Source organism: Protopterus annectens, chromosome 14.part0, assembly GCF_019279795.1.
Source record: "Protopterus annectens isolate FY-2018-M chromosome 14.part0, PAN1.0, whole genome shotgun sequence".
NCBI lineage: Eukaryota > Metazoa > Chordata > Ceratodontiformes > Protopteridae > Protopterus > Protopterus annectens.
This window is the reverse complement of record NC_056748.1, coordinates 322,252,269-322,266,906: the sequence shown is the minus strand read 5'-3', so window position 1 is coordinate 322,266,906 and position 14,638 is coordinate 322,252,269.

Sequence of the window (14,638 nt, the reverse complement as noted above, 5' to 3'; positions counted from 1 at the left end):
ACTATTAACCCACGGCCTACCTGTTCTCTGAAATACCCAAAGGTAGTCTTGGACGAAGAACTTGCCCTATCAAGTTCATGCCAAAATGTGACTCCTAATCCAGTTACACTTGCCTAACATCCTTTAAGCCCCTCCCTACCCCTACCTCACTTCCTCCCAAACCTCACCCATTCCTATTTAACCCTGTCCTCCCAAATCCTGCAACTCTAACTAACCCCCCACCTTGAAGATGTCCCTGGATAAAATGGTCTGTTCCAAACCTCATTTCATTATCTAGTTATTCTGCAAATGTCAACAGATAACTTCATCTGAATGAGTAAAGATAATGAAGTTACAAAGAGTTTCTTCAGTTACTTAATTTCTGCATTTTTCAGTCTTGTGTGTAATGTTTCAAACATAAATAAAACCCAACAACCTTATTTTCAAGTAGCTGAACTGTGGTGGTCTCTTCCTCTAGGGACATATGTGGGTGTAATCTGGACTGTGAGAAAACAAAATGACAGCACATCACATCCTCAGTTTCTAAAAATGTTTATAATAGAAACATTTAAGAATGAGCAATATACATTGTACAGTTTTCTTCCAGACAAGCCACCTCTGCATCACTTGTACTCCATAACAATATATCTTAACTTTGATGGTGCACAGCTTCAGAGAAAAAAGAACATTGTTTTCCAATATAACCAAGCATTTCCATAATCTGTATTTCTAAGGTTGTGTACCCCTAGAAGTACAATACAGAAGTGTTACAAAGTGTAACTATCACACGCCACAAATGTCCTACATACCTTCTTGCCATAAATATCCCTAATCTGCAACTATCTACAAAGTGCCACCTTTGATCACTGTTACTTCATTTGACAACCTAATAACCATTAATCTATCAAATTGAAAATGGTAAAAAAATAGACACTGCATTTTAATTCCTGCAATTCAATAATAATAATAATAATAATAATTCATTGACAAATTTGCGTGTCTATTAAGACTGCTTCCAGACTTTCATTCCAGATTTGTATATTCTGTTAATTAATGTCTCTAGTCAGCTATCAGACTTTGTAAGGAAGTTTCTAATGTTAAATTGTTTAAAAGTTTAAGTGTTCTTATTTTCCCTAAGGCAGATTCATGTGAGAGTGTTAATTTGTTTTCAGTTATAGACATTTATTGAGGGTGGTTTCACGTGAAGCTTGGTATTATTTGCAGATTGCTGACCTTACTATGCCATTTTTATATTTATCTGTGAAAAATGTGTTCTAGATATTTGATGTACCTGTTTAAGCTTTTAACATGTAGTTAATAGCTGTCTAGTTTATTGAAGATGTTTGTATGATCCAGGTTAGCTTAATGTGGAGGGAGGAAAGTTGAGACACAAATACAAAGACCATGCTGGTCCTAGCATGAAGGAAGCCTACTATACATCAAGTGAAAGATATTTTTTAAAATTGTTCTAATCGGTATTCCTTAGTAACTTATAAATTGTCATTTTACTTTTCTTTTAATAAAACATCTACTTAATCAACAAAATACAGTACGTAAATTCATGTGTTATGCTGGAGAGTGGCATGAAAAACATTTTTATTTTCCAGGTATCTGAGTACCAGTTTACAGTAATCTTTAGCTGAAATCTTCTGGTAGCATGATAAAATGATGTGCAGATGTATATCAATATCACTGGTTAATGTACTACGTTATTCAATAGCGTTCCCAGCACACTAGCATCAACAAAGATCCTTCACAATTTTTCACACAAATCCAGCTTTATTAAGAACTGCACCCATTGTTTGTTCTAACTGGTGTCACCTACTAGCATTCCTATCCACTATAGTGCATATGACCCACATGATGCATTGTGTGTCTCATACTAAATATTGTAGCTACATAGCTGCTGTTCGCCTACTCATTGCCCAAGGTAACTCTGGCAGCGTCACAAGTAGCTTATGTCCATCACTCTATCAAATGGTATTTTTCCAACTCTTGGGAACAGTCATTGTGATTAATGTGCTGGTGTACACTGTGGCATGCCCAGCTAGGCTGGTACATGTCACTCAGTGGGACATGGAGTATGCAGTCCACATATTTTATATGTCTGCCAGTTATGCCCTAGCTGTATCCTTATATATATTCTATCATGTTGTAGTACATTTTATGTCCATTGTACTGACATACGATTTCTATGTAGTTTTCAGTGCTGATCCTAATAAGCTATAGCTGTAGTGTAATGAGCTGGCATATAGTCTGCGTAATCTTTAACTGTCTCTTTCTGTCCAATGTCATCATTATTCTGGGCAGCAGTTCTTGTCACTTAGTCCTCAGCACTATTTATATTCAAATCACCATTGGTAGTACTTATTCGACAAGCCATGCCGTAGTGCATTCACAAGGAATATGTGGTCATCCTTCTAAGGTCACATTGCACTGTTCAACACATGCAAGTACCGTGGAAGATATTTCTTTGTGTGTGTGTGTGTGTGTGTGTGTGTGTGTGTGTGTGTGTGTGTGTGTGTGTGTGTGTGTGTGTGTATGTGTGTGTGTATTACATTTCTTTCCCAGAATATATGTAATTTTAGAGGCCTATGCTTCTGTCTGAGAATGTCACAGTGATGGGAGAACCCAGTACTGGTAATCTGCTATGCAAGTTTATTTATTTTAGTTAGTCTGACTTGCTAAGAAAACCCTTTTCAGTGGATGCTTGGGGAGAAAAGCTCCAAAAAAAAAAAACAATATACAATACTGAATGAATATGCATATAAATATAAAGTTTACATAAGTAAAATAGAATATTGCACAATGTTTGTTGATAATATCATATCACATTAAAATAAGCCATATGAGTTGTTCAGCATTTGGGAACTTATGTGGATAGTGACCTAACTTTTGACCAACATGTGTCCATTGTTGTAAGACAGTCCTTCTATAGTGCACAGCTTACGAACAAAGCAATTGTGTCTAGATCTAGGGATGTTATTGCCCCACTTTACTCTGCCCTCATCAAGCCAATCATTGAATATCATGTCCCTTTTGGCATGTATCTTTCCAGATACATGCAACAACTGGTATGCCCACAAAGGTACCTTACTAAAAGGATACAAGACCTAAACAACATGTCTTACATGGACCGACTGAAAGCCCTATCAGTATCCTCAGAGTCCCACAGACTGCTACAAGGTGACGTCTGTCTGATATAAAGGCATCCTCCAACCCAATACTGATGGATTTACTGCATAACAGCAAGTCAAATGGCATCAGAAATACTCTGCCTATGGTTATAAATCTCTTCTGCAACATCAACAGAATGATTTGGAGGGACAAGTATATCTCGCAGAGGATACCACTGCTCTGGAACAAACTCCTTATCCACATAAAAGAAAGCTCATCTTTGTCCCTATTCAAGTGTAGCTTGGATCTATAAATGGGAAACAGAAAATTTAGCCTAAGGCTGCCTCATGTACTACTAATAGACAGAGGCAGCACCTAAATGCTTTATGCCATGCATGGGTCCCCTCAAATTATCTATGGCATAATCCCAGTTATTCTCATTAGGGATAATATATAATTATTGGTAATAGGATGGGTAAGGCCAATCTGTAATCAAATGGGATAGGTTAATTCAAGCACAAAAAAGGGAAATTGGCTAGGCTTAAAATGGCCCTCAAGGGCAGCTAGCTAAGCACTTAACTTTGAACCAGTAAGGGATATAATGGTATACTGCACAATAGTAGGAGATATTATAGTAGCTATTTATTTGTTTACATTTGTTTACCAGGAAAGTCCGACTGGACCAGAAGCCCATTTTCAGTGGAGGCCCTGGGAGAAAAGCTCCACAGATATATAAGCAAAATACAATAATTAGATAGTACAATTGTATACAAGTAAGATGCAGAATACACATCATCTAGTTAATATATACAAAGAAGTACTCCAATACAGTTTTCTAGTAGATACAAGTTCAAAAAGAAAAAATAATTTTAGTAAAGATCACTGTGAGAAAAAAATAGTACTGTGTACATATTAAATAATAGTTATGAACAAATGAGATTTCCTTTATATATATATATATATATATATATATATATATATATATATATATATATATATATATATATATATATATATATATATATATATATATTTATTTTGAGTAGTAATAACACTGAGGAGAGAGAGAAAATGATGTAAGGCGTGAACAGTGTGTTGACAGAGTTATTGATATATTTTCAGTCAGATTTGGCACAGGAGCAATGCCAGTTTTTGGATAGATGTTCAAATAGTAGTTTGAAACTGATAGATTCAGTTGTGTTTTGGAGGGTGTGGGGTAGAGAGTTCCATAATGTGGCTATTTGATTTGAGAATAGGACTTTACCATGACTGTTAGCTTTGTTTACTGTGAGAAAGTTTCTGTCTGCAGATCCTAGACTTTGTGGGCATAAGTAGGGAACAACAAGTTTCTTGAGGGATGGGCAATTGTCAGGATGGAAGATACTGCATTTGAATTTAAGTTGGTAGAGCTGTAGAAGGTTAGGTAGCTCAAGTCAATTTAATTTATGTAGAGCAATACAGTGGTGGGTTTGATGGGGAAGGTTGGCTGCGAAGTAAGCTATTTTGTTGTAGCAAGTTTCCAATTTGGTTCATTCTGATCTTTTTAAGTTGGTAAAGGGGGGAAAGCATATAGGAGCATAGAGAGAAGGAAGGCTCTGGAAATGACTAGTCTGGTATTGTCAGTGAGGAATGGCTTGCTTCTGTACAGTGAGTTTGACGTGAACTTTCTTAAATGCGATGGCTATGTGTTGGTCAAATCTGAGTTTGTTGTAAATTGTCATGCCAAGGAGTTTTGTATGCTCAACTCATTGAATGACTGTGTTGTTTGCTGGGAGAATGGTGAAAGGAGGGGTGGTCAGTGATTGGTACTCATAAATAGCATTAACTGTGTCTTTTTGGGATGGAGTATTAGTTGTGATTTACTTAGATATGTTTCTATATCATTAAAAGCTTGTTGGGCTACTATTTGGAGGTCTGGTAGGGTATCTGCTGAACAGTTTAAAGTTGAATTGTCTACATACTGAACTACTTTAGTGTGTGTTGTGGATGAGGCTAGATCATTACAGAAGATGCGGAAAAGAAGGGGCCCTAGTATGGATCCTTGGGGGACTCCAACTGAGACAGGCAGAAGTGGTGACAGTTTGGATTTCCATTGTACTGTTTGTTGTCTCAGAAAGATAGCTTAGGAACCAGGAAAGGGAAGTCTTTGATATGTTTAGTGAGGCAAGAGTACTAAGGAGTTTCTGATGGGAGACCGTGTCAAATGCTAGGATGATTACTTGCTGATTTGAATTTCTGAGTTGGTTGATGGTGTTAGAGAAATTAATTAGGGCTGTGGTGGTGCTGTGTTTCAGTCTGAAACCGTGTTGGGAGGGAGAGATATGGTTGTGAGATAGCAGGTGGTATAGTAATTGAGCGTGTATACAGTTTTTCCAGAATTTTGATACTGGGGGAAAGGATGGCTATGGATCTGTAATTATTTAATTCTATTGATGTTCCTTCTTTATGTAGAGGGATGATATAGGAAATTTTCCATAATTTTAGAATATATTGTTCTGCTATAGACCAGTTTACCAGACTGGAAATAGGCAGACCTATGGCATCAGCTGAAAGTTTGAGGTACTCACTGGGGAGTTGGTTAGCTGCTAAGGAAGAAGGTTTCAGTCTTTTCAGCATTGTCCTTATAGTGTTAGTTGGGACAGGTTTGAGGTCAAAAGAGTTGTCGTTAGTTTCCTCATTAACTGGAAGAGATGATGGAGGTGGTATTGTTCCCTGTAACTAAGGAGAGATGGTGTTTGTAAAGTAGGTGTTGATTTGTGAGACGATACTCACACTTTGGTTATTGGTTATGGGGTTGTGGCTTTACCTGGGTGGAGGAGTGAGATAATTGCTGCCAGAAATTTTGGGGATTGTTTTTATATTTGTTTTGCATAGATGTATAGCATGTTTTTTTGTCTAGTTTGAGTTGTGTTTTTTTTTGTTTGTTTGCTTGTGGAGCTACTAGTATGATAACAGTTTTCTGGTCTTTTGTTTTCTGGTATTGAAACCAGGTTTTATCCCTTAGTTATTGAACTCTAATGGGTACTTTTGATATCCAGGGCAATCTCTTTTTTTAACATGATATATATGAGTTAGTGCTAAGCTATTTAGAATAGCTAGAAATGTGTCACTGAAGTGTTTACTGCCTGGTTTAGTTGGAGATGGAGTGATGTCCAGTTACATTTACTGAGCATGTCTAAGAATGCTTCATTGGAGAAGTTTTTGGTATTTTGTATGACTTTGTAAATTATGGTTTGGGGTGGGTTGAGCTGATGACAGATTAAGTAGGTAGGTCTATTGTCACCTAAATTATTTGGAAGACATTCGGAGAGATAGTTGTGGGTGGTACTGTTAATAAGTGACCAGTCTAAGATAGATTCCCTTTTCCTATGTTTATCTATTCAAGTGGAAAACTGGATTGTTTGGGAGAAACCATATAGGTTTATGAAGGTGGAGGGGTTATCACCAGTGCAAGTGTTCCAGTCTAAGTTTGTCACCTTTAATAATGGTTTCATGGGTGTAGGTAGAGGCTGTCCAGGCTATGAGTTCCACAGTGGCAGTGGAAGTATTGTTGGGAGGTGTGTAAGTGGCGCTTATTGTAATATTTTTCTTTGGGATGATTCTGAGCCATGTTACTAGGAAGTCGGTATCATAAGGGTATTTGATGAGTAGGTAGTCTATGCTTAGGTTATCTTTGTAGAAGACTGCAACCCTGCCTCCCTTCTTCCTGATCCTATCTAACCTGTATACGTAAAAACCTTGCGGGAGTATGTCTGTGTCTCTTGTATGGGGTTTTAGCCAAGTTTCTGTTGCTATTAAAATGTCTGGTGAGTATTGTGCAATGATTGCATGAAAGTCTGTGATTTTGTTAACTAGGCTTCTAAGGTTCATGGTAAGAATGATAATGTTTGAAGTTTTAATGTGAGGAAGGGGTGGAATGGTAGGCATGATGGTATGTTGTGCAATATGTGGCCCAGGATTGGGGTGTATATCACTACAGAGAATCTGTGATAATATACATGCATATTTGTTTGACAGTTTGAAGAGTATGTGAAGGTGTTTGCTGAAGTGATTAGTGGTATTGCTGCATGTTTGAAGTGGGAGTATGCAACAAGTGTGCAATTGTAGAGTTGGGAGGAGATGGCATGGTAGCAGAATGAGGAGTGGATGGTATTTGTATAATATATAGTGTGGGGCTATGGACATGTTGCTTCTGTAGGTGAGTGTAGGATGTTAGTATTAAGTTAGTGTGTAGTGTGTGGGCAGGAGAAAGAGCATGTTGTGTATTTTTTTAAATGTTAGGTTAGCTAGATGGTATGATAAAGAAGATATAGGGACAGAGAGTGTAGTGAGGTGGGAGTAGAGTGATTAAGGACAGTTACAATTAAGTTGTGTGAGGGGAGGGATGACCGTTATAAATAGTGTATTGGTTAATTGAGGTGTGACTGGCGAGGGAGGGTGATTGTTGCTTGGGGGAAGTTAGGGGAGTGGTTAGTGTCTATAAAAGTCTAGGTGATGCAAGGGTGGGTGAGAATGGGGGTAGGGTAGGGGAACGGAGTGAACCTGTGCTTAGAGAGGATGATGCAGGGAAATTACTTATGAAGATTACATTTCTTGTATGTACATACAGATGTAAATAGGTTTCTCTCTCTTTTAATTTCTCCAGATCTTTTGGAGTTCTAATACCATGATGGGAATGGAACCCATTCCTAAATCAAAGTATGATTAAAAGTTCATGAAATTAGTATTGTTGCAATCTTTGATGTTAGAAGTGCTCTTCGCAGCACCCACAATGTGCCCAGAAATGACTCCTTCTGTAATTCATATGGAGTTACATGTATTGGTAACATATCTAAACATGATTGTAAATTATTTTTTATAAGACCTGTTGCTGCTACTACTACTGCAACTGTCTGAGTATCTTTCGTCCACATTGCCCTCGATTCTTCTGGCAAATCCTGGTACTTTGTCTTTATGTTTCTGTCTGTACGTAAGACACTGTAGTCACTGGGTGTAGTGATTTCAGTAATCAATGCTACTTTTGTCTTATTTTCATGGACTACTATATTTGTTTTTATTGGATCTATTTTTTGAACCATTGGTAATGGATGATCCCATGTGATATAAATTTCATCATTTTCTATGATGCTTTGTGTCTCATGTTTCCAGTGCTTTTCAGCTACTTCAGTATTATAATTTTTGCACAATCCCCAGTGCAACAGTCTTGGAACATTATTATGCCTTTCAGTATACAGTCTCTCTGCCATTAGTATATCACAACCAGCAACAACATGTGCAAATTTTTCCATTTCTGTTTTACAAAACCTACATTTGTCTGTTTCTCCCACATGTTCAATGGGCATTGTAAACCAATGTGTACATAGTCCACTATCTTGAGCTGTCAATATTAACCTTTTGTCTTTTGGTTTAAGTTCAGCTCTCCTTAACCATTCCTGCATTTGATCCTGATCAACATGAGGTTGTTCCAAGAGTGTTCTATACTTGCAACTATATTTATGCATTTTCCACATTTCTTGCCTTCTCATCTGATCCTTCACTTTATATTTTTTTCTTTTCTTTTTTTTGGCACATTCAGTTGCTACCTGATATTTATCTACTTCTGGTTTGATTTCCATTCCCTCTTGACACCAATATTGCTTCTGCTAAACTAAGTAGGGAAGTCATCTTAGACTTGTTCTCCTCATGTTTCAAAGCTGTCACTACATTTGGGTCTTGTGAGGTCAGCAGATATGTATGCAGTCCCACTATTGCAGATCTGTACATGTAATCAATTTAAAGAAGGCACATCCCTCCATCGGAACAGGGAATATATAATATTGGTATGCAATGATTTGTATACATCATTTGATGAACATGAAACATCCTTCTTGTTTTCCTGTCCAAACTATCCATCACATTTTAGGACCAGTCACTCACTCCAAAACTGTAAGTTAGGACAGGAAGAGCAAATCGGTTTATAACTTGGACATTGTTACTAGATGTCAGTGATGTTTTTAGTATTAATTTAAGCCTTCTAAAATATTCCTTACTGAGCTTTATTCACATTTTTCCTGTTTTATTGTCGATCCTTCATCAATTCCCAAATATTTATACACTCCCTCTTGCTCAAGTTCTTTTATATCACATTCCTGCCCCAAACTGATGTTTTCTTAGTGCTGGAGCTTTCTTGCTTTAAAGGTTGTTTTTGCACATTTATCAATACCAAATGACATTCTTATATCCTCTAAAAAGGTTTTGACCATTTGCAGTCATGCATTCAAATATTCTTCATGTTTCACTGTTGCAGTCATTACATTTGGTTTATCTGCTTGCAGTAGCCCTCAGACGGCCTGATTAACAAAGTCTTGGGTCCTACATTGGTTGCTGTCTCTTCTTCCATGACGCCAGGTCATCAGGGGTATAAAACATGCAGCCAACGTCATTACATCAGTCTTTCTTGCCATGCAGCATCCGAGGCAGAAGCAGTTCGCAAGTGCCGGTCGGCCGACTCCTGAAATTTTTGTTTTCGAGTTTCAGAACCGAAGTCTTCAACTAAAAGCTAAGTACCCCGTTGTGGAAACTTTTTCTTGCTCTACCCAATGTTAGTAAAAGTAAATAATTGCATTTCTTGTGAAAAATAAATACCTCATAAAGATTTTTATTCGTACTGTATTCCTTGCCTAGGCCCTGACCATGATGTATGATGTACCTTGCTGTCAGTTTTGTGCCTTATTTAAACCACAAACTATCCATCATCTGTATATTTGCGCTACTAAATATTTTGGTGCTCGGTTCAATTATCCTGATATGTCTTTGGTAAGCCATTCGACTACCAACATTCTGAAAAAATGCAGAGATAGAGACAGATTCATGCTGCCCAGTTCACTGGTATTCAGTGAGGTGCTTTTAAAGCCCCTGATACCTGCTACTTCAGATTCGCAGGCCTCTACTGAGACCCATTTGGATATGGTATGGTATGGTATGCCACGAGATTCTTCAACTGTGGAACCTGCGGATGTCTCTACCTTGGATGGGTCCAGAGCCGTTGTGCAGGCACTGGCTTCTGAGGGTGTATTTCAGGCCTACTGACTTCCATATTAAACTGACGCTATCTTCTTCTTCAAGGCCCAAATCTCAAACCATGCCTAGAAAACTGATGCCCAGACCACACGGTCAGGCCTCTATGCCTGAAAAATGAATGATAAGAATGACTGAAGATCTTATTACTTTAATCAGGGGAAGCCAACCTTCCACCTCTAAGAGACCTAGGACTGAATTTGCTTATGATACTTCCGACCAGGATTCTGAAATTTCTGTTTCCTCTGATGACCAGGATTTATCCTTGTCTACCTATGAGGATTCTGATGCTGAGGACTCTATTCCCTCTGCCCCCCCCCCCCCCCAGAGGATTTCTCTTTTGGTGAAACCTTGCATACTCTCAGGGGGCATTTTTGTTGGGAAAGTCAGGATTTCTCTGATTCTTAAAAGAGGCTTAGGGATTTCTTACTCCTGCCCCAGCACAGGCCTTTAGCTATACCTCCTGCACTGGACATTGTTGATGACGCCTTTTCGGAATCTAACATGGCCCCTGACACTTTACCTCCTGCTTCCAGAAAACCTGATAGATATTACAGGGTTGCTGACTCTCACAAGTTCCTTTTCAAATATCCTACTGCGTATCCTGAAACCATTTCACAGGGACCCAAGGGCATTAAAGCTACTACTGCCAAAAATCCTACCCCCTCTGATAGAGACTCCAGGGCGCTGGATAGATGGGGTAAGAAGGTATACACTTCTGCAACTTTGGCCATTAGGGCCCTGAATTGCCAGTTTCATGTGTTAAAATATCAGCTGCATATTATTGGATTGCTTAAACAGAAAATTATGTTGTTTCCTGATTGTGCTGAAAATAAGGATTTACAGGATTTAATGCATTCTGCTGAACAAGTTGGTAAACATACATTGCAGTGTGGTTTTGATTCTCTAGAGGCATCTTGCAGGGCTGTGGTAACTTGGTCTGTACTTAGAAGGCATGCTTGGCTTAAGGAGCAATACTTGCCAGATCATGTTAAAGCAAAATTACTGGATGCTCAATTAAATCAGGGCTGCCTGTTTGGCAACAGGGCAGAAAAAGTTCTTAAAAAGATGGAGGAAAAAGCTAAATCTATGCAAACTGTTAAAGATTTTTTACAAGTGCAAACTCCAAGATTTAGTAGGCATTGGTCTTCTAAGGATTGGTCCTTTCCTGCCTCTTCCAGACCTTCTCAGTCCAAACCCAGATCCAGCAGAGCACCCAGGCTTCAGTCCCAGGGGACAAACAGGACTAAGCAGTGGGGGACCTCCACTTCCAAATCTGGGAGTAATAAAACTCCCCCTATGGTAAACTGTCTCTGACTTCTTTTTAAAACTTCCAAGCACTTCTCAACTGACTGCCCCTTTGGGGGGGAAAGGTTGAACTTCATGCAAAGAACTGGGGACTCATTACCCAGGACAAATGAGTTTTAAATATAGTGTCCCAAGGATACAGATTTCACTTCCACACGTTACCAACTCCAAGCGGCTGGCCGGATCTACCTCCAAATCAGTGGGCAGAGGCCCAAAAGTAAGTACTCTCTCTCTTAAGCATAGGGGCTATTTAGTTGGTACCAGAAGAAGAAAAAGGACAAGGTTTCTCCTCTGAATTTTTCCCGGTACCCAGAAAAGACAATTCATGACGTCCTGTTCTGGGCCTGTCTACTCTAAACACCTTTTTGGTGATTCCAAAATTCAAGATGCTGACTCTTCACCAGCTGCTCCCTATGCTAAGCAAAGATGCCTGGTTAGCAACACTAAATTTTAAGGAAGCATACCTGCACATCCCAGTCAGGGAATCTTTGCAGAAGATACCTACGCTTCAAAGCAGGCTACACGCACTATCAGTTCTCTGCACTGCCCTTTGGCTTATCTACTGTGCCCAGGGTATTCACAAAGTGCCTAGCTCAAGTCATTGCATTTTGCAGGCAAAGAAATATTCTGATATACCAACACCTGGACGATTGTCTAATTCAGGCAGTAAACCAGGACATATTTTTGAATCATCTGGCTTTTGCACAAAGGCTGCTAACTTGTCTGGGGTACACCATAAATGAAAAGAAATCACACCTGGTACCCTGTCACAAATTATATTCCTGGGAGCAAGCTTGAATACAACTTCCCAAATGACTTTTCTCATGCCAGAGAAACAAATTCACTTGACAACCTACTTCAAACAAGTGACCACAAAATCCCTGCTATATCTGCAAGACAAATATTACATACCTTGGCGTTCATGGCCTCCTGCATTCTTCTAATTCCATATGCAAGACTGCATATGAGGAAACTACAATGGTATGTAAAAAAACCTATGGTGTCAACATTCTCAGGATCTAGAAGCAATGGTTCCTATTATTCCTTGTCTATGCCCAGAGTCCCTTTTGTAGGCCACCAAAACAAGGGATTACCATTCACACTAACCCCTGCCACCCCAACCCTAACAACAGATGCATCAGACTATACATGGGGGGGGGGGCTCCTGGCAGGGAAGTGCATTCAGGGCAAATGGAACCCAATTCAAATGCACCTTCACATCAATCATAAAGAAATGTTAACTGTACAGAATGCCCTGACAGGCTTCAAAGACCGCATTCTTCCAGGACAGTTACTGGTAAAGACTGACTACACCACTATGTGGTACATAAACAAGCAGGGGGGTACATATTATTGCCCCCTCTGCAGGTTAGCCATGGCATTGTGGAACACAGCCTTGAGCTACCAAGTGCATCGACAAGCTCAATTCCTGCCAGGAAAACTAAATACACTGGCAGACGGACTTAGCAAAAACCTCATGGAACCACACAAGTGGAAACTGGAACCAAGAATTTTCAACATGTTGTCAAGCAAATGCGGAAGCCAGATATAGACCGTTTGCCTCCCCCCAGAACTATCAATTGGAAAAATTTTGCACAAGGACTCCCCACAGACAAGCTTGGTAGGTGAATGCTCTGTCCTTCAGCTGGAAAAACCTATCAGTTTATGCCTTTCCTCCTCTGCCTCTGCTCTCTAAAGTACTACTAAAGATCAGACAAGACAAACTCAGGATGATTTTGATTGCACCAGCCTGGCCACGCCAACACTGGTACCCCTCTTGCACAGTGTGTCACTGTTGGCCCCATGGCACTGCCTCAGACTCCTACTCTGCTGTCTCAGCAGGACAACCAGATTCAGCACCCTCAGCTTCAAATACTGAACCTAGCAGCCTGCCTAATTATCTAAACTCTCCTTTACCATCCCTCAGTAAACCAGTGATGGATGTCATTTTAGAGGCAAGGGGGCCTAGTTCTAGAAAATCTTATGCTGAAAAATGGAAAAGATTCTGTGCCTGGAACCATTCTCAAGGGATGAGCACAGCAGTGCCCAATTTACCTCAGATTTTGCAATACTTAACTGAGATGCTTCACAAGGGCCTGTCTTTTTCCTCAATAAAAATTCACGCCTCAGCCATTTCAGCTCATTATAACACAGAACCTCCCCTCTTCTCTCATCCACTGCTCAAGCAGTTCCTCAGAGGGGCCAAAAATTTAAGACCACCCAGGAGTGCTCCAACTCCAGCCTGGGACCTTAACTTTGTATTGGAGAAACTCGCCCTTCCTCCTTTCGAGCCAGCTGCTACTGCAAATTTAAAATTCCTTTCTTGGAAAACAGCTTCCCTTTTAGCCATCACTTCAGCAAGAAGGGTATCTGAATTACAGGCCCTTATGGCAGTGGAGTCTTTCGTCATCTTTCGCAGACAGTGTGTCCCTCAGGACCAATCCCTCTTTCATGCCAAAGGTGGTATCCAGTGTGGCCTTTAATCAGTCCATTCATTTGCCAACCTTCTTTCCTAATCCACAGAACAAAGGGGAATGGATACTGCACTCCTTAGATGTGCATAGACAACTTAGATTCTACTTGGACAGGACTAAACCTCAAAGGAAATCTGAACAACTGCTAGTGGCAATTGCTGCAGGGACAGAGGGGAAGGCTATTTCAAAGCAAAACCTTTCCAAATGGATAGGCCATTGCATTCATTTCTGCTATAAGCACCATGGAAAACCTATCCCACAGGGGATCAGACCCCACTCAACCAGGGCTGCATCTTCATCTACAGCCTTTCTCAGAGGCGTACCTACCAGGGACATCCTAGAAGCTGCTACCTGGAGTTCTGTACATACTTTCACCAAGCATTACCATTTGCCAATTTTCTCTAAATCCAGAGCTGGCTTTGCCACTGCAGTTTTGCAGGGCCTTATAGCTGGTCCTAATGCTATCTAAATTCCTCCTCCCATCCTTAGCTTTGGGAATCTACCCAAATGCAATGACTGCAGCAGTGAAACATGAAGAACATAGTACAGTTGTGTACACTTAACATAAATGTAGATGTTCGAGTGTATTCACTGTTGCAGTCCTGGTTACCCGCCCTCCATCCCCCTGACTTTTTTGGCTATACCTCTTCTCTCCTTTTCAATGCTTAAAAGCTTTCTGGTGTATTTGCTTTATTGTTTGAGGT